This window comes from Panthera tigris, chromosome A2 (assembly GCF_018350195.1).
Source record: "Panthera tigris isolate Pti1 chromosome A2, P.tigris_Pti1_mat1.1, whole genome shotgun sequence".
In the NCBI taxonomy this organism is placed as follows: domain Eukaryota; kingdom Metazoa; phylum Chordata; class Mammalia; order Carnivora; family Felidae; genus Panthera; species Panthera tigris.
In genome coordinates, this window is record NC_056661.1 from 16,644,852 (window position 1) to 16,672,820 (window position 27,969).

General features: G+C 40.7%; 1 long non-coding RNA gene across 1 annotated transcript; it reads right to left on the reverse strand.

Annotated features, from left to right (window-relative positions):
• Nucleotides 1-9,653: 9,653 nt before the first annotated feature.
• On the reverse strand, nucleotides 9,654-21,825 carry LOC122236642. The gene is made up of 3 exons (XR_006214770.1): nucleotides 21,727-21,825; nucleotides 18,196-18,365; nucleotides 9,654-9,741 (listed from the first exon to the last, which is right to left on the reverse strand). It is a non-coding gene; the product is annotated as an uncharacterized LOC122236642 (long non-coding RNA).
• Between the last annotated feature and the right edge of the window lie 6,144 nt (nucleotides 21,826-27,969).

Consider the following 27,969-nt stretch of genomic DNA (forward strand, 5'->3'; position numbering starts at 1 on the left):
GAGAGGGAGACACAGAATCCAAAGCAGGTTTCAGGCTCTGAGCTGTCAGCACAGAGCCCCATGCGTGGCTCAAACTCGTGAACTGCAAGATCATGCCGTGAGCCAAAGTCGGACACTTAACCTACTGAACCACCCAGACAGTCTTAACCAATTTTAAAATGTAAGAAGGATCCCATTCATAATGGCAACAAAAGTATAATAAACTTAATAAGAAATAAGCACACCCTATATTAAGAAAACTGAAAAGTAAAGTTTTAAGAAATGGGGAAATAAATGTTGTACCTAGATAGAAAGATAATATTGACTTTTGGTTCTGGATAAAAAGGGAATAAATACACATCTTACTCTTCTACAAAGGTCAGCTAAAAAACAAAACAAAACAAAACCACAAAAACCCTGGACATTATACATAAAATAAACCAAAATGATTCTGAAGTCTTACTGGCTTGGGACTTTGGGATCACAGGATGATACAGTGATGATACACCTGGGTTTTCTCTTTTGGTCTCCTATACCCTAGACTGGGTGCTAGAGAAGCTGGAAACTAAGAAAGGCCAACAGGAATACACACACAAAAAGCCCCCCACAAGCTGCTTCTCTAGCGCATGCCCCAAGAAAGGGGCCACCTACCAAGAGAGAAATAGACAACACTTCCCTACCCTACCAAACAACATGGAACAAACCCATGGTCTCTCTCTACTCCTGTCAGCAATACCTCGGGAATGGGGAGCCTAGGGTGCCACTCCCAGCTGTAATGTGGCACCACCCCTCACTTCCAGAGGGGTTGTATTAGAGAAGACTGAATGGGAAGTTGGGATTTTTTTTTTATCCCTGCTGGTGGTATTGAGCCCCCTCTATAGTGTCAGTGGAGGCCACATGGGGATTCTGGACGTGTTCCCACCAACCATAAAAAGGTGCTCCTCCCTTTACCCTTCAGTATCAGAGAAGGCTGAGTGTGAAGATGGAACTTTCACCAACACCCAGCAATAATGAGGCCTCCCCTCCCAACAAGTCACCCCTCCCCTCTCAACCCAAGGTGATGTCAGGCATAATGGGAGGTAAGATACCCGACTTCCATACAAAGGAACAAGGCACTGAGGTACCACTTCCCTCTTGAGGGATCAAGAAAGTCAAATGGGAAGTCTAGAATTTCACCCCCACCTGGCAGTAAGGAGGTGGTACCCCATTCCTCTCTGGCATGGTGTCACAGACAACCTGCTAAAATAGATTTATGTGAGATCCAGAGTCTCAGGGGTGCCTCAGTGGCTCAGTTGGTTAAGCATCCAACTTCAGCTCAGGTTATGATCTCACATTTCATGAGTTCAAGCCCCACGTTGGGCTCTGTGCTGACAGCTCAGAGCCTGGAGCCTCCTTCACATTCTGTGTCTCCCTTTCTCTCTGCCCCTCCCCTGCTCACACTGTTTCTCTCTCTCTCTCTCTCTCTCTCTCTCTCTCTCTCTCTCTCTCTCTCTCAAAAAAGGAATAAACATTTTTTTAAAAAAGTTTTTTAAAGACCCAGAGTCTCATGTCTCTGTCCAGGGTACAATTAAAAAAAAAAAAGATCACTCACTATAGAAGAACCAGGAAAATTTCAACTTGAATGACAAAATACAACTTTAAAAATGCTGACACCAAAATGAATCAGATGTCAGAATTATCTGACAAGGATTTTAAAGCAACCGTCATAAAACAGCTTCATCAAGCATTTGTGATGAAACAAATAAGCTTGAAACATATAAAAGCAAAAAGTCTCAGCAAAGAAATAGAGTATAAAGTAGAACCAAATGGAAATGTTCAATTCAGTGGGTAAGCTCAAAAACAGAATGAAGACAGAGGAAAGAACCAGTGAACTTGAAGATAAGACAATTAAAGCTACCCAATCTGAACCACAAAGAGAAAATAGAAAAAAAATAATGAAATGGTCATCAGGAACCAGTGGAAGTATAACAAAAGATACACATTTGTGTAATCAGAGTCCCAGAAGAAGAGAAAGAAGGAGGGGCTGAAAAAGTATTCAAAGACATGATGGCTACATGAAAAGATGCTCAACGTCACTCCTCATCAGGGAAATACAAATCAAAACCACACCCAGATATCACCTCTTGCCACTCAGAGTGGCCAAAATGAACAAATCAAGAGACTATAGATGCTGGAGAGGATGTGGAGAAACGGGAACCCTCTTGCACTGTTGGTGGGAATGCAAACTGGTGCAGCTGCTCTGGAAAACAGTGTGGAGGTTCCTCAAAAAATTAAAAATAGACCTACCCTATGACCCAGCAGTAGCACTGCTAGGAATTTACCCAAGGGATACAGGAGTACTGATGCATCGGGGCACTTGTACCCCAATGTTTATAGCAGCACTCTCAACGATAGCCAAATTATGGAAAGAGCCTAAATGTCTATCAACTGACGAATGGATAAAGAAATTGTGGTTTATATACACAATGGAGTACTACGTGGCAATGAGAAAGAATGAAATATGGCCCTTTGTAGCAACGTGGATGGAACTGGAGAGTGTTATGCTAAGTGAAATAAGTCATACAGAGAAATACAGATACCATATGTTTTCTCTCTTATGTAGATCCTGAGAAACTTAACAGAAGACCATGGGGGAGGGGAAGAAAAAAAAAAAGAGAGAGAGATTAGAGTGGGAGAGAGCCAAAGCATAAGAGACTCTTAAAAACTGAGAACAAACTGAGGGTTGATGGGGGGTGGGAGGGAGGGGAGGGTGGGTGATGGGTATTGAAGAGGGCATCTTTTGGGATGAGCACTGGGTGTTGTATGGAAACCAATTTGACAATAAATTTCATGTATTAAAAAAAAAAAAGACATGATGGCTGAAATTTTCCAAATTTTTCAAAATACATAAACCTATAGATTCAAGAAGCTGGACAAATCATAAACAGGACATACCGAAAGAAATCACCCCAAGATACATCATATTTAAACTTCTTAAAACTAGAGACAAAGGAAAAAATTTTGAAAGCAATGACAGAGAAATAACACCTATAGGAGAAGGTTTTTTTGAATGACATCAGATTTCTCATGGAAAACTATGAATGTCAAAAGAAGCACATTTTCCAAGTACTCAAGGAAGAGAACTGTGAACCCCAAATTCTACATCTGGTGAAATTATCCTTCAAGAATGAAGGGAAATAGGGGCACCTGGGTAGCCCAGTCAGTTAAGTGGCCGACTCTTGATTGGCTCAGGTCATGCATGATCTCACAGTTTATGACATTGAGCCCTATGTTGGGCTCTGCACTGACATAGCAGAGCCTGCTTCGATTCTCTCTCCCTCACTCTCTGCCCCCTCCCCTGTTCATGCACCCCCCACGCAAATAAATATTAGGGAAACTACAGAAAACTTAGAAGAACCAAGAATTTGTCACCACTAAACATACTCTAAAAATTGCTAAGGAATGTTCTTAAAATATAAGGAAGATGATAAAAGATGAAAACTTAGAATATCAGGAGGAATTAAACCACAATAGAAACAGTGAAAATATTGGTAAATACCTTCCTTCTTCTCTCAAGTTTTAAAAATGATATTTGATAGTTGAAGCAATATATGTTACATTGCCTGATATGGTTCTCAGTGTATGTAGAAGAAATATTTAAGACAATTATAAATAGGGGAGGGTAAAAGGATTTAAAGGCAGGTAAGGTTTTTAAACTTCATTTGAACTGGTAAAATATGAAAACCTGCATACTGTGATAAGTAATGTGTGTATAATGTAATATCTAGAGCAACTACCAAAAAAACTCTATACACTCAAAAACACTATAGATAAATCAAAATTGAATTTTTTTTTCCAAAAAGGAATTCTTTTAAAAAATCAATCAACTCACAAGAAGGCAAGAAAAAGAAAAAAAGAGAAATGGAAAATAGAAGGAATGAACAAAACAAAAAAGAAAATGACAGATTTAAGCTCTAACATATCATTGATTAAATTAAATATAAATTATCTAAATACAGTAATTAACAGAGATTAGGAGAGTAAATTTTTAGGGGCACCTGAGTGGTTCAGTTGGTTTTGGCTCAGGTCATGATCTCACAGTTTGTGAGTTTGAGCCCCACATCGGGCTCTGTGCTAACAGTGTGGAACCTGCTTGAGATTCCATCTCTCCCTCTCTCTTTGCCCCTCCACTGCTTGCACTGTCTCTGTCTCTCTCAAAATAAATAAACAGGGGCTCCTGGGTGGCTCAGTTGGTTAAGCATCTAACTTCAGCTCACATCATGATCTCACAATTCATGAGTTCAAGCCCCATGTTGGGCTCTGTGCTGACAGCTCAGAGCCTGGAGCCTGCTTTGGATTCCTTGTCTCCCCCTCTCTCTGCTCCTCCCCTGCTCGTGCTCTGCCTCTCTCTCTCTCTCTCTTTCTCAAAAATAAACATTAAAAAAAAATTTTAAGGGAGAGTAAATTTTTTTAAATCAGGAGTCAGACACTCAACTGAGCCACCCAGGCATCCCAAGGAGAGTAAATTTTTTAAAAATCATGACTATTATAAGAAAAGGCAAAGGTGTGGTACCTGGCTGGCTCAGTTAGAAGAGCATGTGACTCTCGATCTCTGGGTTATGAGTTTGAGCCACTGGTGGGGTGTAGAGATTAACTTAAAAAAAAAGGAGGGGAGCCTGGGTGACTCAGTTGGTTGAGAGTCCAACTTCAGCTCAGGTCATGATCTCATGGTTCATGAGTTCGAGCCCCATGTTGGACTCTGTGCTAACAGCTCAGAGCCTGGAGCCTGCTTCAGATTCTGTGTCTCTCTCTCTCTCTCTCTCTCTCTCTCTCTCTCTCTCTCTGCCCCTCCCCTGCTCATGCACTGCCCCTCTCTCTCTAAATATAAACAAACATAAAAAAGAAAGAAAGAAAAGACAAAAGAACTTGAATAAGCAAAATAATTTTGACTTCATATTTTTTTTTTAACTTTTGTGCTAGAAATGATACCATCAAGAAAGTAAAAACGTAACCCACTGGATGGGAGAAAATATTTGCAAGTCATATATCTGATAAAAGACTTATATCCAAAATATATAAAGAACTCTTAAAAGTTAATAAAAGATCAATAACCCAATTTTTAAAAAAGTTTTTTTTAATGTTTATTTTTGAGGCAATGCAAGAGACAGAGTGCAAGCAGCGGAGAGGCAGAGGGGAGACACAGAATCTGAAACAGGCTCCAGGCTCTGAGCTGTCAGCCCAGAGCCCGACGCGGGGCTCAAACCCACGAACCGTGAGATCATGACCTGAGCCGAAGTCAGACACTCAACCGACTGAGCCACTCAGGCGCCCCAATAACCCAATTTTTTTAAATGGGCAAAAAAGTTGTATAGTGACAGATGGTAGCTACATTTGTGGATTTGTAGTGAGCATAGCATGATGTATAGATTTGTCAAATCACTATGTTGCATATTAAGTGAAACTAATGTAACATTGTGTGCCACCTAAACTTCAAAAAAAATCACTAAGAGAATAAGAAAATTTATATGCAAAATTTAAAGGGACAGGAAAACCTAGGGTTTTAACTTTGTAACTATAATGTATCAAATATTAATTTTAGAAACTAAACTTCAGAATAATCTCTTCCATGCAATAATTAATTAATCAATTAAAAAATAAAATGACCAAAGGATCGGAGTAGACAGTTTTCCAAAGAAAATATACAAATTGCTAATAAGCTTATGAAGAAAATGTTTAACACCATTATCATTAGGTAAATGCAAATCAAAACCATAATGAAATACTGATTTATATCCACTAGGATGGCTACAATTAAGGCACTTATTTCAACAATAAGTGCTGAGAGGATGTGGAGAAATTAGAACTCTCATACAATGCCAGTGAAAATATAAAATTGTGAAGCCACTTTGGAAAATAGTCTGGGTAGTTCCTCAAACCTCAAAAGAGAGAAAGAGCATGACAGGGGAGAGGAGCAGAGGGAGAGAGAGAGAATCCCAAGCAGGCTCCATGGTCAGTGCAGAGCCCAACACGGAACTCAATCCCACAACCCTGGGATCACGACCTGAGCTGAAATCAAGAGTCAGATGCTCAACCGATTCAGCCACCTAGGCCCCCCAATTCCTCAAAATATTAAATACACAGTTAATATGTAACCCAGCAATTCCACTTCTGAGTATTAAAAAATGCATCTACATAAAACTTGCAAGTGAATTTCATAGAAGCATTACTTACAATAACAAAAAGTGGAAACAACCCAAATAGGTACATTAACTGATGAATGGATAAACAAAATATGGTATATCCACACAACAGGAATATTAGTTGGCAGTAAAAAAAGGAATGAAGTCTGGTAATATGCTACAGCATAGATGAGTCTTAAAAACATTGTTTTAAGTGCGGGAAGCCAGCCACAAAAGACCACATATTGTATGATCTTATTCATCTGAAATGTGCAAATAGGCAAATCCATAGAGACAGAACAAAGAACAGTGGTTGCCTATGGCTGATGGAGGTGAGGTGGAGAAAAGAGGAGTGACTAATAATACATATGAGGTTTTTGGGGGGGTGACAGGTGTTCTCAGATTGCAGTGCTCTGTGGATATACTAAAGTCCATTGAATTACATTCTTTAAATGGGTGACTTTTAATGTGTGTGAAATATATCTTAATAAAGCATTTAATAGGAGAAACCACAGGGAAAAAAAGTCAGTTGTTTTTTTTACATGCTAGCAATAAACAACTGGAAATTAAATTTGAAAAGCAGTATCATTAATAATATAAAAATATGAACTACTTAGGGATAAATTTGCAAGGGATATGAAAGATCTATATACTGAAAACTATAAAATACTGCTCAGAAAAATTAAAGAAAACCTGCTTAAAATAAAACCTAAATTAAAATAATGCTGACAAAAATTAAGTGGAAAGATATACCTTCTTTATGGTTAAAAGACTCAATAGTGTTGGGGCGCCTGGGTGGCTCAGTCAGTTAAGCAGCTGGTTCTTGGTTTTAGCTCAGGTAATGATCTTACGGTTCATGAGTTTGAGCCCGTGTCAAGCCCCGAGTCAAGCCCTACTCTGACAGTGGAGAACCTGCTTGGAATTTTCTCTCTCCCTCTCTCTCTGCCCCTCCCTGCTCGCTCTCTCTCTCTCTCTCTCTCTCTCAAAATCAATAAATGAACTTAAAAAAATGACTCAATAGTGTTCAAAAGTCAATTCTCCCCAAATTTATCTATAGATTCAGTGCAATACCAATTAAAATCCCGGCAAGCTTTTTTGAAAACATTGACTTACTGATTCTAAAATTCTCATAGAAATTCATAGAACTAGAAGGGTCAAAACAACTCAGAAAAAGAAAAAAAGTTGGAAGGCTAATACCATGTAATCACAATAGTTATTACAAACCTATAGTAATCAAAATAGTTTGTTTTTGACATTAAGTTAGGAACACATATATCAAAGGAATAGAATAGAGTCCCAAAACAAACCCACACATGTAGTGACAACTATTTGTAACAAAGACATAAAGGCAACTTAGTGGAGAAAGGATATACTTTTCAACAAGCGGTACTTGAACAACTGGACTAAAACATGCAAAAAAACAAAACAAATTTGGATCCATATCTCACAGCATGTACAGCAATTATCTCTAAATGAATCATAGACCTAAATGCGAAACCTCAAATTATAAAACTTATAAAAGAAAACGGAAGGGGCTCCTGGCTGGCTCAGTCGGTTAAGTGTCCGGCTTCAGCTCAGGTCACGATCTCACAGTTTGTGAGTTCCACCCCCCCCACACACACCATTGGGCTCTGTGCTGACAGCTCAGAGCCTGGAGCCTGCTTTGGATTCTGTGTCTCCCTCTCTCTCTGCCTCTCTGCTGTGCATGCTGTGGCTCCCTCTCTCCCTCTGTCTCTCAAAATAATAATAATAATAATAATAATAATAAATTTTTTAAAAATTTTGAAAAAAGAAAGTGGACTTTGTGAAAATTTAAAACTCCTGCTCTTCAGGGGCACCTGGGTGGCTTAGTCGGTTAAACATCAGACTTTGGCTCAGGTCATGATCTCATGGTCCGTGAGTTCTAGCCCCATGTTGGGCTGTCTGTTGTCAGTGCAGAGCCTGCTTTGGATCCTCTGTTCCCCTTTCTCTCTGCCCCTCCCCCATTTGCATTTTCTGGTTTTCTCTCTCTCAGAAATAAATGAACAGTAAAAAAAAATTTTTAACTCCTGCTCTTCAAATGACATTGTTAAGAAAATGAAAAGACAAAGCATAAGCTAGGAGAAAATCCTTGCAAGGCATATATCTGATAAAGGACTTGCACATGTATAGAACTCTGAGAAATCAACAATAAGAAAATGACACAATTTTAATGACTAGAAGATTTGAATAGGCACTTCATCAAAGAAGATATCCAGATGGCAAGTAAGAACATGAAAAGATGTTCAACATCATGCAAATTAATTATGCAAATTAAAAATGGAACAAGAGACCACTACACAACAATTATTAGAATAGCTGAAGTTAAAGAAACTGACCATACTGAATATTGGCAAGAATGTATTGTGCTTTCTTCTTGGTAGTGGGAGGTATGAGATGCAATAATTTGTCTTTTATTTTAGAGGTGATGTCCCAGACTACTAAACTCCTAAAAATTTTACTGAATGTGATGGACACCTGAGTCTTCAAAGGATTTATCTCCCAGCCATTGTAGCACATGAGTCTTACCAAGGACTTTACAATACTATCCATTTATTGCTTATTTGGTTCAATTAGCATGATGTCATCAATACGGTTGACCAATGTGATAATCTGGTGGATATCGAGATTGTTTAGATCTCTCCATTTTATAATTTGACAGAAGTCAGGAGAATTAAGGCAGCTTTGAGCGTCTGACTTCAGCTCAGTTCATGATCTCACAGTACATGAGTTCGAGCCCCGCATTGGGCTCTGTGCTGACAGCTCAGAGCCTGGAGCCTGTTTCAGATTCTGTGTCTCCCTCCCTCTCTGCCCAACCCCCCACCCCCGCTCATGCTCTGTCTCTCTCTCTCTCTCTCTCTCTCTCTCTCTCTCTCTCAAAAATAAGCATTAAAACAAACTTAATAAATAATAGTTTTTCACATAAAGTAAATAACTTTAAAAAAACTGTAAATGTATACTGTTGTCCATTCCAAATGAATGTGAATTGTTTTTGAGATTAAAGATTAATATTTATAAACTGTCTTTTAACACTATTATAATATGCATAACTTTTGTCTGTTTAGTTCACATTATTTAACCCTAGCATATGACTGAACATAATTCAGCCAAGCCCCCCACATGGTAGAAACAATTTTCTGTCATTTTATCCCTCTGACACCCTAATTTCTGCCTCCCTAGACAGAAGTCACAACTATTTGTATCTCAGAAAGAAAAATGATATGTACACTCTAAGGAAGTACAATAATGTCCTATGCATTTTTTTAATTGAGAAATTGGTTTGTATGATAATTGGTGCCCAGATTGTACTGAAAAAGGCTAATTTCTATTGAGTTACACAAATGCTACTTTTTTTTCTTTTACTGTTTTATCTAACCCAAGCTATTTCACCCCTACCATGAGAAACCCAAGCAAGTTGAAATTAATCCCAAGCTTGGAGCAATAAATTAGTAGATTTCTGCTTCTCTCTGTGAACATCTTTTATTTTTATTTTTTGGTTCGCCAGTTATAGTACCTGCCAATAGGACTTTTCCAGAAATGTGTTCTTTCAACTGCAGTTTATCAAATGCTTTCTGAATGCCAACTCCTGTGGGTAGAAATAGGGGATATGGAGATAAATGAGATCATCTCTGTCTCTGGGAAGCTCTCAAACTAATTGGGGAACACTTCTAAACAGTTAACATTTCCAGGCGGTGAACAGTAACCCCATTGGTGGGTTTGTTAGTCACTTTGGACCATACTTGAAGCCAAGAGGGTTATTCTGTCCTTTCCCACAGAGAACCAAAGTAGTAGTCAGCTCTATGTGCTAAGTTATGATCATCCAAATGTCTTAACATGGACTTTCTTTTTTTTCTTTAATGTTTATTTATTTTTGAGAGAGAGTGTGAGTGGGGGAGGGGTAGAGAGAGAGGGGGTCAGAGGGTCCAAAGCAAGCTCTGCTCTGACAGCAGCAAGCCGATGCAGGGCTCGAACCCATGAACCGTGAGATCACGACCTGAGCTGAAGTCGGACACTCACGAACTGGGCCACCCAGGCACCCCTTAACATGGACTTTCAGCAATGGAGCAGCAGGGTGCCAAGGCAAGGGCTGAGATGAAATACTGCCTAAAATCATTCTTAAACATATGCTTCTGTGAGAATGTCTGGCTCACTTGACATGTCAGGCCTCCTAGCGTTTGTGCAATGATATAATATCACAGCCATCAGGAAAGAGCCTCCCTCTCCCTTGGAATGCACTTTTCACAGCTTTTGCATCTAGTTCCTTACAAATCCATGAAGAAGGAGGAATCCAATGGCAATTTAGAGTTGAGCTCGTTGTTGCAACGAGGGCTACTTTTTCTCCTCAAAGGACACTTAACAACCTTTGGTCAGTGAGTCATCACAGGCTGAATCCTGGCAAAGTCTAATTTTCCAAAAATTGAAAACATGACTTATACAAATATGAGGGAGCAAGTAAGATGTCAAAGCTGGTTCAAAGAGCAGGTTGAGCAACTGGGTATTCACGGACATTTATAAAGGAATATTGGGAGAGAAAAAAGTAATGTTAGAATTAAAACGTTAGGGGCGCCTGGGTGGCTCAGTCGGTTAAGCGTCCGACTTCGGCTCAGGTCATGATCTCGCCGTCAATGAATTCAAGCCCCACGTCAGGCTCTGTGCTGACGGCTCAGAGCCTGGAGCCTATTTCGGATTCTGTGTCTCCTTCTCTGCCTGCCCCTCCCCCGCTCACGCTCTGTCTCTCTGTCTCTGAAAAATGAATAAACCTTAAAAAAAAAAAAGAATTAAAATGTTAAGTTAGATGGGGAGCCTGAGTGGCTCAGTCAGTTAAGCGTCCAACTCTTGATTTTGGCTAATCTCACGATTTTATGAGATCAAGCCCCACATCAGGCTCTGAGCTGACAGCTTGGAGCCTGCTTCAGATTCTCTGTCTTCCTCTTTGTCTTTCCCCCTGCCCATGCAAAAGTGCATGCGCATGTACTCTCAAAACAAATAAATAAATATTTTAAAAATAAATAAAATGTTAGATAAGATATAAAATTGGTTCGTGTCGAGAGGGCAACCAAACCATAACCTTTGGGGTTATATTTTCCACTGGATAATATTTAGCATATAACTTTAGAATAATTAATAAATGACAAAGCACATTACTTTAAGATAGATAATTAAATAACTCTTAGATGAGACCATCATCCCCCTTAATTCTCAGTATGACATTGAAAGTACATACCAACTACCTTTTTGCCTTTTTTTCCAAGTAGTTTTTCTTTTTTTGTTCCAAGTAATTTTTTTAATTTTTTTAATGTTTATTTATTATTGAGAGACAGAGAGACACAGAACATGAGCAGGGGAGGGGTAGAGAGAGGGGAGACACAGAATCTAAAGTTGGCTCCAGGCTCTGAGCTGTCAGCACAGAGCCTGACACAGGGCTTGAACTCACAAACTGCGAGATCATGACCTGAGCCGAAGTTGGTCGCCTAAACAACTGAGCCACCTAGGCACCCCATGTTCCAAGTAATTTTTAACAACATCTTTGTATTTCTTCAGCCAGGGATCTGAGCCCTCTCCCAGCCGCCCATCTGTCCCAGCATGCCTTTATAAGTTCATCTTCCCTCTATACCTTTCCCATACTCTCCTATGTTAGAATTTCTCCCCAACCTCCTTATCAACCAAAGATCCCGTGGTTCATTGCCAGAGGTCAAGGTACCACTCACCCTTCAAGGACAATGCAGTTGGCATCTCCCCTCAGAGTCAGTGCTGTTAATGAATTGAATCCCCCTTGATACTATTCCAAATTACTCAGTACCAATCTTTCTTGGCTGGTATGAAAAAAAAAAGGTTTCTTGGGATTTCACTATTTATTTGCCTGGAACCTCTCTAGAGACAGCCTGATGAAAAACTAAGTCTTCAACTATTAAGGCATTTGATCCTGTTAAATTGGATTTGACAGCTTGGGCACACCTGCACAAAAGCTTTAAAATGAAATGTGCATTTTATTGCATGAGCCTAATTTAGAATTGACCCAAAGGGATGTTTTGTACAATTGGTGGGAAATTTGTGGTATCATGTTGAAACTTAACATGACTAAATTCAGCTTTGACAATTCTGATGAAAAAAAATCATAAAACCTTGGAAACCAGAAGGATATAGACTGTTATATATATATTTGTGTGTGTGTGTGTGTGTGTGTGTGTGTGTGTGTGTGTGTACACACACAAAAAGAAGGATATAGACTGTTAACTCTGGCAGTCGATAATGGGACAATCAAATGTCCACATGCAAAAGAATGAATTTGGACTACTACCTCACAAAATAAATTCAAAAGAATGAAAACTGGAAAACTCTTAGAAGAAAACATAGGGGTAAATCTTCACGTCTATGGATGTGGCAGTGACTTTTTAGATATGATACCAAAAGCATGAGTAACAAAAGAAAAATAGATGAATTGGACTTCATCAAAATCAAAAACTTTTGTGCTTTATAGGACACCATCAAGAAAATGAGCCCACATATAGGAGAAAATATTTGCAAATTATGTATCTGATAAGGGACATGTATCTAGACTATATAAAGAACTCTTACAATGCAATAATGAAAAGATAAATAACCCATTAAAAATGGGCAAAGGATGAAATAGACATTTCTCCAAAGAAGATACACAAATGGCCAATAAGCACATGAAAAGATACTCAACGTCATTAGTCATTAGGAAAATGCACATCAAAACTTCATATCTACTGGGATGGCTATAATAAACAAGACAAATAATTACAAGTATTGTTTAACACGTGGAGAAATTGGAACCCTTAAATGCTGCTGGAGAAAGACAAAATGGTACAGCCGCTTTGAAAAACAGTCTGGCAACTACTCAAAAGGTTAAACACAGGGCTACAATATGACCCAGCAATTCCACTCCTAGGTATATATTCAAAAGAAGTGAAAATATACATCTACACAAAACCTTGTACTTGGTTCATAACAGCACCATTCATAATAGCCCAAAAGTGGAAACAATCCAAATATCCATCAACTGATGAATGGATAAAATAATTGTGATATATCCATACAATGGACTATAATTCAGCTCTAAAAAGGAATGAAATACTGATACATGCTGCAACATACATTAACCTTGAAAACATTATGCTAAGTGAAAGAAGCCAGTCATACGTGGTGTGAAGTGTTCAGAACAGACAAACCTATAGACAGAAAATAGATTGGTGGTTGTCTATGACTGGAAAGTGGCATGAGGAAACGAGGAGTGATTGCTAATAGTACAAGGTTTTTTAAGGGGTGAAAAATGTTCTAATATTAGACTGTGGGGATAATTGCACAACACTGAATATACTAAAAACAGAGTTGATAGCTGTGACAGAGACTGTACAGTCCACAAAGCCTAACATACTTACTATCTAGCCCTTTACCAAAAAGTTTGCCAATCTCTCCCTTACAGTGAGTTTTAGATTGGGAAGTGTGAGTCCTCCAACTTTGTTCTTTTTGTTCATTGTTTTGGCTATCCTGGGTTCTTTGCATTTCCATATTAATTTGAGGATTGGCTTGTCAATTTTGGCCAAAAAAAAAACAAAACACTGCTGGACTTTGATAGTGATTATGTTACATTTGCAGATCAAATTAAGGAGATCATTTTAAAAAATTTATCTGAAATTGTCTGATTTAACCATGAGAGCCTCTTCCAACTTGCCTCCAGGTCCTTTTGATAAAAATTGTATTATTCTTTGAGGACTTCCTTGCTTTCTGGCAAGGAATACCAAGCTCATCTCATAATTTTTCTTATAACAGCCAAGGAATTCTGACTCTTTTGGTGGAGGATGGTATTTAGAAGCCAAGGTCTTGGTACTTGGTGTTAAATCTGGTACCTTGCTGTTGAAGGTGTTACTGCTCCAAAGCTCTCTCAGTGCCCAGAGCTAGGGATATAGGGAATATTTGCATGTGAATACACACACGCACACAAACACATTTATTAAGGTAGGACTTCCTACCACCTCTGAGACTAGCAGAGACAACCTGTCTTCTTTTCTCATGTTCCAGTTGGGAACCCAAGAAGTCAAGGAACACTTCCCAAAGCACCCTATTAGTGATGGACACAGGCCTGGCTGAACACAGACCTCTCTACCCTCTTATGGATTTGCTTGTTTCCTGGGATTCTGCAGCAAGCACAGGCCTGACTCCCAATAGGAGGATGTCTTAGATTGGTTTCCTTTGAAACAGACTCTGAGCTGCAGAGAATTTGTTCAGCAAACTGGTACAGCAAGGTTGTTAGAGGATGTGCTCAGTAGACATAACAGTAAGGGGGTGAGGGAGGCAGAACTGGGCAAAGGGAGCAGCTGACCCCCAGTGAGATTGCAAATGGGGCCTCAGATAATCCTACAAGCAGATCTGGAGCTGGGGTAGCCCCACAGAGTTGACTCAAATTGTGTAATGAAGAGCAAGCTTTTAAATCTCCATATGCACCAACCACTAGCTATGAGCCTGGAAGGGGGCATATTCTGCACAGGCAGTTCCCTTTGGCTGAGGACAGTTTCTGGTGAGGAGTGCAGCTATGAACTGTCAGCAACTATTATTTCCAGCAGTGGAGGGGTGGGCACATCAGCTCCGAAGAGGGAATGGCATAGAGCCCCCCAGAATCCCCTAGAGGGAAGGAAGTCTAGGCTGTAGGCAGTGGCATCAGACAAGCATCCAGCCCTGCACAGCAGGTAGAGCTCAAAGAGCAGAATTGGAACAGGCAAGAGCAGCTGGCGTTTTGGCTGTGGAGACAGCCTGGGCATGAAGAGGCCACATGGTGTGAGGAAGCTCTAAGCTAGAACTTCTACCTCCAGTCTGTGTGTTCAGGGGCTGGATGATCTAACTAAAAAAAAAAAAAAAAAATCACAGCCTCTCTGAGTAGCTTCCTTCTAGTCCATCAACTTCAAGTAGCAACTGTGATTTAGTTTTCAGTGTTGCCTTCCTCCTTTAGTAATTGAACATAAGACAGTTGATAAATTGATCTCCGTAAAAAAGCATAAGAATCATCAGAAAAATTCCGATTCTTACAATGGAGTCTTAGTCTAAGACTGGTTATGACCCTTGGATACTCCTCACCTGCCATGTAACGATAGCCTAATATCGTCCTAATGCTGCCCTGTGGTCGGCTCAGCCCACAGGGAAAGCCTGGAAGAAAGTACTTTTCTGCTCCAGTCAGGAGACTTGGACATCTGGGACTGTGGGATTTTTGCCTGGTCTACCCCTCCTGCTGTCAGCCCCAGCTGCAAAGACCAGTCACCACTACACTTTCAGCATGATTACTGAGTGCTGCACGGGCTTTATAGGCTTTATAACTGGCTGTTCCAGAGAACCTGGGACCAGCTGCCTCCTCTGGTATTTCTCACCCAACCCCCAAACTGTGGCTCCTTAATGTACACTGTCCTCTGACGTTCAACCTGGAGAAAAGTGAGGAAATAGTCGCACCTCTGACTTATTTACTTCCTATTCCTCTCTTCCAAAACATTGGAAGAAAGTAAAAATCACACATTACCCCAGAAATAAATACTGATGATATTTGCATAATAATATTTATTTGTATGTATATTTGAAATGGAACACACTATACATATATTTTTTTCATTTAATAGTATATTTATCTGATTTTTTAAAAGATATTTATTTTTGAAAGAGAGAGAGAGAACACAAATGGGAGGGGCAGAGAAAGAGGGAAAACAGAGGATCTGAAGCCGGCTCCTTGCTGACAGCAGAAAACCTGACACGGGGCTCAAACCCAGAAACAGCGAGATTATGACCTGAGCCAAAGTCAGATGCTTAACTGATTGAGCCACTCAGGTGCCCCTGTTTATCTTATTTATTATTATTATTTTTTTTTTTAATTTACATCCAAGTTAGTATATAGTGCAACAGTGATTTCAGGAGTAGATTCCTTAATGCCCCTTACCCATTTAGCCCATCCCCCCACCCACAACCCCTCCAGGAACCCTCTGTTTGTTCTCCGTATTTAAGAGTCTCTTATGGGGGCGCCTGGGTGGCTCAGTCGGTTGGGTGTCCGACTTCGGCTCAGGTCACGATCTCGCGGTCCGTGGGTTCGAGCCCCGTGTCGGGCTCTGGGCTGATGGCTCAGAGCCTGGAGCCTGTCTCCGATTCTGTGTCTCCCTCTCTCTCTGCCCCTCCCCCGTTCATGCTCTGTCTCTCTCTCTCTCAAAAATAAATAAACGTTAAAAAAAAAAATTTAAGAGTCTCTTATGTTTTGTCCCCCTCCCTGTTTTTATATTATTTTTGTGTCCCTTCCCTTGTGTTCATCTCTTCTGTGTCTTAAAGTCCTCAAATAAGTGAACTCATATGATATTTGTCTTTCTCTGACTAATTTCACTTAGCATAATAGTTCCATCCACATAGTTGCAAATGGCAAGATTTCATTCTTTTGGATTGCCGAGTAATATTTCTCTGATGATGAGTGAGGTTGAGCATTTTTTCATGTATCAGTTGGCTATCTGGATGTCTTCTTTGGAGAAGTGTCTATTCATGTCTTTTGACCATTTATTCACTGGATTATTTGTTTATTGGGTATTGAGTTTGATAAGTTACTTATAGATTTTGGATACTAACCCTTTATCTGATATGTCCTTTGCAAATATCTTCTCCCATTCTGTCGGTTGCCTTTTAGTTTTGCTGATTGTTTCCTAAGCTGTGCAGAAGCTTTTTATTTTGATGAGGTCCCAATAGTTCATTTTTGCTTTTGTTTCCCTTGCCTCTGGAGACGTATTGAATAAGAAGTTGCTGTGGCCAAGGTCAAAGAGGTTTTTGCCTGCTTTCTCCTCGAGGATTTTGATGGCTTCCTGTCTTACATTTAGGTCTTTCATCCATTTTGAGTTAATTTTTGTGTATGGTGCAAGAAAGTGGTCCAGGTTCATTTTTCTGCATGTCGCTGTCCAGTTTTCCCAGCACCACTTGCTGATGAGACTGTCTTTATTCCATTGGATAGTCTTTCCTGCTTTGTCAAAGATTTGTTGGCCATATGTTTGTGGGTCCATTTCTGGGTTCTGTATTCTGTTCCATTGATCTGAGTGTCTGTTTTTGTGCCATGTTTGTCTTGTTTTTAACAGCTGTATACTCTTCCAAAGTATAAATGTACAACTCATTTAATCAATTCCCCCTTCATTTTGGGTGCTAATGATTGTTCACTCTTAAACAATGGTATTTATCTTTGCAGATAAATCTCTGTTCATCACCATGATGTTTTCATTAGTAAATTCCCAAAATTAGAATTTCTGGGTCCAGGGATAAATGAAAGTGATGCATGCTCATCGTCAAAAATCTAGATAACTCAGCAGTTTCTATTGCGAACAGGTATATATCCTTCTAGACCTTTTTCTCTGGACATTCCTACACATTTGTGCACACACACAGACACACACTTACAGAAGGTAAAATGGTTTCATACTGTGCATTTTGTTCCACAGCTTGCTCTTTTATAAAAACTACAATAGATCATGAACATCTATTCTCCTAGTCGATAATTATAATTTTACCTCATTTTATGTAAGTCGCAAAATGTTCCAGAATAAGGGTATAGTATACTTCGTGAACTTTCCCCCTATGGACAGACAATTGTCTACAGTTTTCCTCTTATCCAAATCATGTGGCAGTATATATTCTTGTTGGTATAAATTTGCACAGTTATATGAGTAATTTTGTAGAGTAAATTTCTAGATGTGGACTGCTGGACCAAAGGGTGTTAGGAATGCACTGCAGTTCAGTCTCAGCCTTTGTATTATACCAAAATCTGATATTTGAGGGGCGCCTGGGAGGCTCAGTCAGTTTGGTGTCCGACTTTGGCTCAGGTCATGACCTCATGGTCCGTGGGTTTGAGCCCCACGTTGGGCTCTGTGCTGATAGCTCAGAGCCTGGAGCCTGCTTTGGATTCTGTGTCTCCTTCTCTCTGCCCCTCCCCTGCTCATGCTCTGTGTTTCTCTAGAATAAATAAACATTTAAACAAATGTGGTATTTGAGTTTGGGTTTAACCAAATACCCAAATACCTACCTCATAATTACTTCTGACTTCCCTGAATTTGTCACCAGTGATCACATGGTAGGCCCAGACATCAGGAAGTCCATCTAGCCAGCTAGGCTCCTTCTTCACTTGACTGTGGTAGGTAAAATAGTGCTTCTCTCTCCAAAGATGTCCATGTCCTAAGTCCTAATATCTGGAACCTGTGAATATGTTAGGTTACATGGCAAAGGTGAATTAAGGTTGCAGTTAGAACCAAGTTTTCTAATTAGCTGGTTTTAAAATAAAGAAATTATCCAGGGTACTTGGGTGCCTCAGTCAGTTAAGTGTCTGACTTCAGCTCAGGTCATGATCTCATGGCGTGTGAGTTTAAGCCCCACATCAGGCTCATTGCCGTCAGCATGGAGCCTGCTTTGGATCCTCTGTCCCCCTCTCTCTCTGCCCCTCCTCCACTCATTCTCTCTCTCTCTCTCTCTCTCTCTCTCTCTCTCTCTCTCTCTCAAAAATAAACATTAAAAATAAAATAAAGAAATTATCCTGGATTATCCAGACGGGGACGATGTTATAACAACCATCCTTAAAAGGGGGAGAAGAAAAGGAGAGTCAAAGGGAGACATGACACTGGAAGAATTTTCAGAGATATGGCTTTGAAGTTGGAAGGAATTATGTCCTATAAATTTAAGATTCTACAGTGTTTAGCTCCATTTGTTCAAAAACGAAAACTTTTCATGTAAAACCAACTAGTAAATGTAGAGTTGTTGTAACCTTTACGAAGCAGGTTAACATAACCTTAGGCAGTGATGTGGAATACAAAGCATCGCTGCCAGTGGCTCATCTGCACCGCCCACCGCAGCTCTGGCTTCTCTGCTATTCTTAAACTCATTTTTGCTGGTAAGATAACGGACAGTTTTATTTTTAAGGTTAGCAGGACCATGAGCCAAGGAATGTAAGCAGCCCGCAGAATCTGAAAAAGGCAAGGAAATGGATTCTTCCCTAGTGCCACCTTGATTTTAGCCCCATGTCAAACCTCAAACTGTAAAACAATAAATTTGTACTGTTTGTATTAAATAAAATTGTATTGTTTCACACTACTAAGTTTGTGATAATTTATAACAGCAGCAAAGAACACTAATATAGTCATCAGGGGATTTCTGGGCCTAACAACAGTGAGTCTGGTGAAGTATTTAGGGGATGGAAGATCAGTAAAGTAAATGCTTGATGGGACACACATGGCAAAAACCAGGAGTGTTTTGGGAATCACAAGCATACAAAGTTCCGTTCACATGCTTCAGATGTTTGTTCAAGACAGTCCCCTCAGGGGCGCCTGGGTGGCTCAGTCGGTTGGGAGTCTGACTTCAGCTCAGGTCATGATCTCAACATTCATGGGTTCGAGCCCCGTGTCAGGCTCTGTGCTGACAGTTCAGAGCCTGGAGCCTGCTTCCGATTCGGTGTCTCCCTCTCTCTGCCCCTCCTCTGCTCATGCTGTCTCTCTCTCAATAATAAATAAATGTTAAAAAAAATGTTTAATACTAATAATAAAAAAAGACAGTCCCTTCGGCACAGCAGGATGTAACAGAATTGCTGGTTAAAGGCAGAGAGTGGGCTGTTTTCACCATTTTTCTTCGGGCAAAGATATTACCTGACCTGTCAAAGATTTGGGAACTGCCTTGTCATGCTTATACAAGTTGCTCAAATAAGGTGAAACGGCAGCTGTTAGGTGTTCAGTTCAACAACAAGAAGACTTGTCACTATTTTTTTAATAATAATAATACCAGCGTAGGACTTACTAGCAACCAATGGTGGCTTACAACCAAAGTAGTTTGCAGGAACCTGATAAAGAGAACTAAAACCAACTTAATTTCCTGTCTCTGCATTAAAAAATACCAGGCATACTTTCCTGTCCTTGTATTAAATAATATGGAGAACAAGCAAAAATAGCTTAGCTATTTGCTCCAAGAAATACTCGCTCCCAGAACACTATGGACTGACAAGAAGAGCTTACTTATTGAAACTAGCATTTTACTCAAGACCTGCTTAAAGATTGTTGCCTTACCAGGTGTTGTATGTAAGTGTTGAATCACTAAATTCTACACCTAAAACTGATATTACACTGTATGTTAATTGACTTGAATTTAAATTAAAAAAAAAAAAAGACTGTTGCCTCACTGTGCCTACCAATCCAAAATGGTTGTTATAAACTCTGCCTAGTCTTAATCAGTTTCCTGCTTCGGAAGAGCCTCCTTAAAATCACCTAGTTTAGGCCCTAACACTCTATAACTATCCTCCCCTGACTCTCACCTTCTGAGAAATTATGACTTAGTCAAGTTGGCATTCTTAATGCAGTAAGTCTATCAAATTTAGCTTTACTTGATAAATAGCTTTCCAGGCAGTCTTTTGGAAGGTATCTACTTAACAGAAGTAATCTTTTTTTTTTTTTAATTTTTAACGTTTATTTACTTTTGAAAGAGAGAGAGATACAGAGCATGAGCGGGGGGAGGGGCAGAGAGAGAGAGGGAGACACAGAATCGGAAGCAGGCTCCAGGCTCTGAGCTGTCAGCACAGAGCCCGATGCGGGGCTTGAACTCATGAACCATGAGATCATGACCTGAGTCGAAGTCTGACACTCAACCGACTGAGCTACCCAGGCGCCCCATAACAGAAGTAATCTTGAGAGTGCCAGTGTATGTCTCGTGCGAAACCAGCTGTAGAGATCCTCCACTGGTCCCACTCCGGGGAAGATGCTAAAATTGGTGTGTATGCAATGGAAGCTGAGTATCTTGTTACCTTAAAAACAAGTTACACTGCTCCATAGCCACAGTTCTAGATCCAAGGCCAAAGGATGGTATGATGGGACACTATTAGAAATAAAAATACGTAGGGACGCCTGGGTGGGTCAGTCGGTTGAGCGTCCGACTTTGGCTCAGGTCATGATCTCACAGCTCGTGAATTCGAGCCCCATGTCGGGCTCTGTGCTGACAGCTCGGAGCCTGCAGCCTGCTTCAGATTCTGTGCCTCCCTCTCTCTCTGCCCCAACCCACTCGCATTCTATCTCTTTCTCTTTCAAAAATAAATTTAAAAAATCAAAAAAAATTTAGAAAATAAAAATACATAGGGGTGCTTGGGTGGCTCAATCTGTTGAGTGTCCGACTCTTGACTTCAGCTCAGGTCATGATCTCACAGTTCTTGAGTTCGAGCCCTGTGTTGGGGTCTGCGCTGACAGTATGGATCCTGCTTGGGATTCTCTCTATCCCCCTCTCTCTTCCCCTCCCCCACTGTCTCTCTCTCTCTCTCTAAATAAACGAAAAAAAAATGCAAAAGTGGCAATGATACACCTAATATTCACTAAGCATCCTCTTCAAGTAGAGCAAAAACTCTGTAGTTTGTGTGTTTACCTCAAAGAAATGGTATCCTCACCCTAGTCTCAAGTCCAGGAATCAAAGAGGTGATAAATCTTTACCCAATTACTATTAGGGAAGAAGGAAACTTTAGTAACTTGAGGACATCACTGTCAGCTGAACCCTTTACTGCAGAACCTGCGGACATAAATCTGGCTTCTCCACTCACCTTTGCTGAAAGCTGTGGATAACAAAATTCATCTGAGTAAAGCTGAGCATCTCACTGGCTTTCTTCATTGATTCATGAATTAGCAGCAGTCCATTCAAGTAGAAAGGCATTCAAAAGGAGCTGTGCAAAATGGGAGGCTTTTGTAGAGGGGCTGGGAAGGAAGTTTGCTAACAAAGAGTGGATTATCTCAGACAACGTTTCTTTTCTTTCTTTCTTTTAAGTTTATTTTGCCAGAGACTGTGTAAGCTGGGGACAGGCAGAGAGAGAGAGAGAGAGAGAGAGAGAGAGAACCCCAAGCAGGCTCAGTGCTGTCAGCTCAGAGCCCAATGCAGGGCTCCATCTCATGAACCATGACATTGTGAGCCAAAATCAAGTCGGACACTTAACTGACTGAGCCACTCAGGTGCCTCTCAGACAAGGTTTCTTTGGTGGGGAGGGTGTCTTTCATGCAGATGACTTCACTGGTGCTGACCAGGTAATCCCAGATCAACTGGTTAAAGGTCACCTTCCTGGAAGTCACTGAAACTGCAATTCCATCTTGGTTTGCTGTGGGGGCAAGTGACTCTGTTTTTGGTCTGTTGTTCCTTTTTGAACAATGTGAATGTCTTTTTAATATCTCCGAAGTACACATAGCAGTTGAGCAGCCAAAGCTGCTTGGAAATTCCAATGTCCATAAGTATTAAAATGTTGAATTTTTGAAATTTGGTTACTAAAATAAAATAATTATGATTATTATATAGTATAATTAAAATAATTGTATAATAATTTTAAAATAAAATAATAATTAAAATCTGCATTTGAACAAAATGTGTTTATAGTAGAACTCTGGTATACACAATTAAAAGTGTTAAGGTATTGCCAAATTTGTATCCAAAATGTAAGTACTAATGTATATAGTATGTACCAATATGTATATTTTAAGGCTCTGGAAATACACTGCCTAAGAGTCCTCCAGAAACCATAAGCCAACTGATTTTCTCCTAATACTGAAGAATAATGCCCATTTATCTGTTAAAGGAGAATTTTTCAAAGAAATTGTAATCATGATTATCCTACAGATATAAAATGAACATGTGTCAAAGATTTTTTCTAACTCCTTAATTAATGAGGGCACTGCTAACATGTTATAGCTAGTTCAAAGGAGAATATAACCCTTCCTCCTATCCAACCATCTTTCCACCCACCCATCCATCCATCCATCCATCCATTCATTAATCTACTCCAGTCATTCTTTTTTTTTTTTTTTTAACGTTTATTTATTTTTGAGACAGAGAGAGACAGAGCATGAATGGGGGAGGGGCAGAGAGAGAGGGAGACACAGAACTGGAAGCAGGCTCCAGGCTCCGAGCCATCAGCCCAGAGCCCGACGCGGGGCTCGAACCCACGGTCCGTGAGATCGTGACCTGAGCCGAAGTCGGACACCCAACCGACTGAGCCACCCAGGCGCCCCGCCAGTCATTCTTAAACCAGGGCAGTTCTGTCCCCAGAGAACATTTGGAAATGTCTAAAGACATTTTGGGCTGTATAACTGGGGGATGTTTCTGGCATCTTGTGGATAATGGTCGGAGATGCTGATAAACATCCTACAACACACAGGATCTCCCCCGACAAATAATTGACCTAAAATGTCAGTAGAACCAAGATTGAGAATCCCTCATATGTCCCCATCCAACAACCTACCCACCCATACACACACACCCATCTATTTTTTTAAGTATTATTTATTATTTATTTTTTTGAGAGAGAGGGACAGCACGAATGGGGAGGGGTCAAAGAGAGAGGGAAAGCACGAATCCCAAGCAGGCTCTGCACTGTCAGCACAGAGCTCAACACAGGGTTCAAACTCATGGAAACTGTGAGATCATGACCTGAGTCAAAACCAAGAGTCACATGCTTAACCGACTGAACCACCCAGGTGCCCCACACACCCATCTATTTCAATGTTTATGGAACACCTGTCACAATGTCTCTCAGTCTTGACTGCAAATCAGAGTCACCTGTGCACATATACAACCTACACGTGCCCAGGTATTCCCTTTGAGTATTTGGATTTTTATAATCAGAAATTATGGAAGTTTGTGAATTGAAAGTTAATCAGCAGAGAAGCTTCTATGCTTGTTTCTAATACAGTATATGATATTAAACAATTGCTAAGATTAACAAAAAATTTATCACCATATTAATCAGGGAATATACCAAAGGTGAAAAACAAATGTCCAGTACTCCTTCTACCAGGGTAGTCTCAACTGAATGTACACATTAGAAACACTTGGGGGCTTTTAAAAAATACTGACGCCCAGATCCCAGAGGCTCTGATTTAATTGGTCTAGGATGTGCCTTAGGCATCAGGATTTTATAAAAGCACCCTAGGTAATTATAATGTGCAACCAGGGATAAGAACAGCTGTGTCATGGGGGACCTGGGTGGCTCAGTTGGTTAAGTGTCCTGACTCTTGATTTCAGATCAGGTCAAGGTCTCACGGTTCATGGTATTGAGACCTACATCAGGATCTGTGCTGACAGAGTGGAGCCTGCTTGAGTATCTCTGACTCCCTCTTTCTCTGCCCCTTCCTCACTTTCTAAACAAACAAACAAACAAACAAACAAACAAACATTTAAAAAAAAAGAACAGCTGCATCCGAACTCAAAGAAATGCACTTCTCTTTTTCTTTATTGGCTAATTTTTTTTGGCATGTTTGTAACAGGTTTTTTCTTTTTCAATTTAGAGTCTAATCTTAAAATAATGTTTGAGTTAATCTGCATCCTCTTTGTCCTTGGATTCTTGGCTTGCTTTATTTTGTGTGTGTGGGATTGACCTAGAATCACAGGCCCCCAAAATTGTAGGATTGCCGACCATCAAGGGAAGGGCTCTTAAGTCATTTTCTGCTTCTGGAGCTTTTCAAGAAAGTGGCATTGGCAGAAGACCACGAGGTCTGTTCCAGGAGCTAATTATACATCTTTACTAATATTAGAATACTCAAACAGATGGTAACAAAATTTAGGTGAAAAGATTTAAAGGAATGGAAACACCTAAATACCATTAGATGTTCCTCTCACTAACATCCAGGCTTGTGCTGCAGAAGACCTGGTTTCGTGTCAGGTTTGAGAAAAGTCACATCTCAGGTCCAAAATCTTTCTTAGCTTTGGACACCATTGCTGCTGCCACCACCATGTTTTTCTGTAGCTCTGGGGCTTTTTAATGTTCTTCCTAGATGTCAAAACTCCCATTCTTTTCTAAGGCCCCCACCCCAACAGAAGGGATTCTTACCTTATGCAGCTTTCTGCCATTCTGGGGGAACAGGAATAATAACAGATATTTATGGAAGGCTTTAGGCATTGTGAAGTCTTCATAGACTTTATCTCCCATGATCCTTTTAGCGTCCCTGTAGTGGAGAGGGCAGTGATAGCTGCTGCCTCCTTTTTACAGATGTAGAGACTGAGACTCAGAGAAGTGTGCCCAAGGTCCCAGACGCTGAGTGGCAGCAACTGGACTTGCGGTTCTCAGATCCAGTGTTACCTTCTCGTACACCTGGCCACATGCGTGGCCCCACACGTTCTCTCGTTCAACTTGCCCACTTTCTGCAGAAGGCCAGGGCACCGGCCCATAGTAAATCATCCCCAAGTTTAAGAATAGTACTTGTCTACTACACACACACACACACACACACACACACACACAACCCCAGCTTCCTAATGCCTTTTATAGCTTTTCTGGCTAGAACAGATTGTCCTTCAAGCAATTTGTAACAGGAAAATCCCACCTGTGTTCAGAAATCCATCTCTCACAAGCCACTTAAGTCATCAAATCACACTGTCGTGTCTGGCCTCGAGGGAAGCCCCTTCCCTATGTGTAAGACCCCCTTTTTCCTTCTAGCCTTTGCGGATACGTTTCTGCAAACAGGGTGCCTCTCCCTTTATTGTTGGAAAGCTGAGCTGGCAGAAGTGTCTGTCATCTGCTCATAGACAGATTGTTTTTATTAAAATATTATTTATAAATTAGACATTTTTGTTAATAATAGCAATTCATATTTAATAAATTAAAATTTCAAAAGGGAAAACATCACTTCTAGTTTCATCCGGAAACAACCATTGACCTTTCAACATTTTAGTCTTTTTTTATTCAAATATAAATGTATCTATGTATTGGATATGTGAATTAGCTTTTTCACACCTGCTTTTACAGAATCACAGAATTTAAATTTAGGAGGAACTCAGAGGCCTCAAAGTCCTGTCTTCCTGGTTTGAGGATTCCTTTCACATGGACCTTCACTGGGGCTGCTCAGACACGGCTTGCATCCTCCAGGGACTGGGGGCCCAGTTTGCACCAAGACCACCCATTCTGGGTTTAGAAACTTCATCTTGTTATTTCCTCCTGAGGGGACAGAAAATTCAACTACCCCCACTCCTGTCCCACAGCCCTCTTTGGACTTCACTTCTCAGATTGAATATCTTTAATTTCTGTGACTATCCCTTACTTGACAGTGTTTTCAGAGCCCTTCGTGATGCTGGTCACCCTCCACTGGGCAGTCGGTCCAGCTAAAACCCTGCCTCCAGCCCCCAACGTGAAGTTCCAAGTGCAGCCTGGCTGACGTGGTATACAGTGGGACTACTACTTCCCTAACCCAAGACGCCTGACCTCCAGTAACACCACCCACGATGACACCAGGTATATTTTTAGCAACTACTTCTCTCTACTGTCAGCTTTTGGATTGGTCTTTAAAGGCCATCAGAATCAGGGTTAATTAAAGAAAGATAATGCCAGTCTCAATGCTGCCTTTTCAAATTCAAAATCCATTTTGGGGAGTGGAAACGGAGCCCAACGTTTGGGGGGGTTGTATGTTTGTACGTTCACCATTTATCAGACATAATGCTGGGCACATTCATATCCTTCTTTTGTACTTGGTTGAGGCCCAGCTGTGCGCTAGACATACATGGTGCCAGGATTATTAATCATTGTTTTACACATGAAAAAAGGCTGGGAAATTGGACACCTTGACCCAGGTTCCATGCCGGTAAGATATGGAGTCCCAGTTTAACTTGTATGTCTTGGCCCAAAGCCTGTGCTCTACCCCTATAATGTATTGCCTCAGATACGTGCAGCCTGCTATCAAGAGTCAAGTCCAGGGGTGCCTGGGTGGCTCAGTAGGTTGAGCGTCCGACTTCAGCTCAGGTCATGATCTTGAAGTTCATGAGTTTGAGCCCTGCATCAGGCTCTGTGCTGATGGCTCAGAACCTGGAGCCTGCTTTGGATTCTGTGTCTCCCTCTCTCTCTCCCCCTCCCCGACTCACGATCTGTCTCTTTCTTTCTCTCTCAAAAATAAACATTAAAAAAAAAAGTCAAGCCCAGAGTGAGACTCCCCAGGCCCAGCTGATGGGGGCCGTGGGTGAGGGGCAGACACAACAGAGGTGTCTGAGCCCTCCAGGTTAAAGATTGTGGAGGACATGGAAGGACTACCCAGAGTTCTTTATCCTATCTTGAATCTCTGCACTTCTGAAGGAAACTTGGGTGCTATAATGGTCCAATCTTATCCTTTTCATTATACTTTTATAACATAGATCATTAAAAATTCTATCATTAATTACTTTAATGATTTTGTCATATTATTTCACTAAAAATCCCATGATACATAGCAACCATCTTTTTTCCCCCTTTGGTTCCATTCATCTGTGTGTGAATTTGTACTTTTATTGGGGAGTCCCAGGAAATAGTGGAGAACCTGTCTCAGAGTTGTCCCACCAAGGGAGAGGAGGTATGGGTGCTCATCTACCAACTCACTGGTTGAGTTGCTCCTAAATGTGTTAACTCTCTGGCATTTGGGCCCACTTTGCAGCAAATAAGTACCTATGGTTGAGAAAGACTTTATGTAGAAAGCTACAGATGCTTTCAGTGGGAACCTACTAGCAGGAATGGCAAGTGCATGGGGTTATGATCAAGGCATGGCAGTATCTGCTACAGAAGGTGACATTTAAGCAAAGACTTGAAGTGAGAGAGTGAGCCATGTGGACATCTGGGAGAATATTTCAGGCAGAGGAAAACAGCCAGTAAGTACAAAGGTCCTGAGGCAGGAGCTCCCGGGCATGTCTGAAGAACAGTAAGGAGGCCCACATGGCTGGAGCATAGTGAGCAAGGGGGAGAAGAGAGTGAAGTCATAGGAGACAAAATCATGTAGGGCCTTCGAGTTGCTTTGAGGAATTGGGTTTCACTCTGGGAGAAACAGGAACCATGTGACGTTTGAAAAGATGT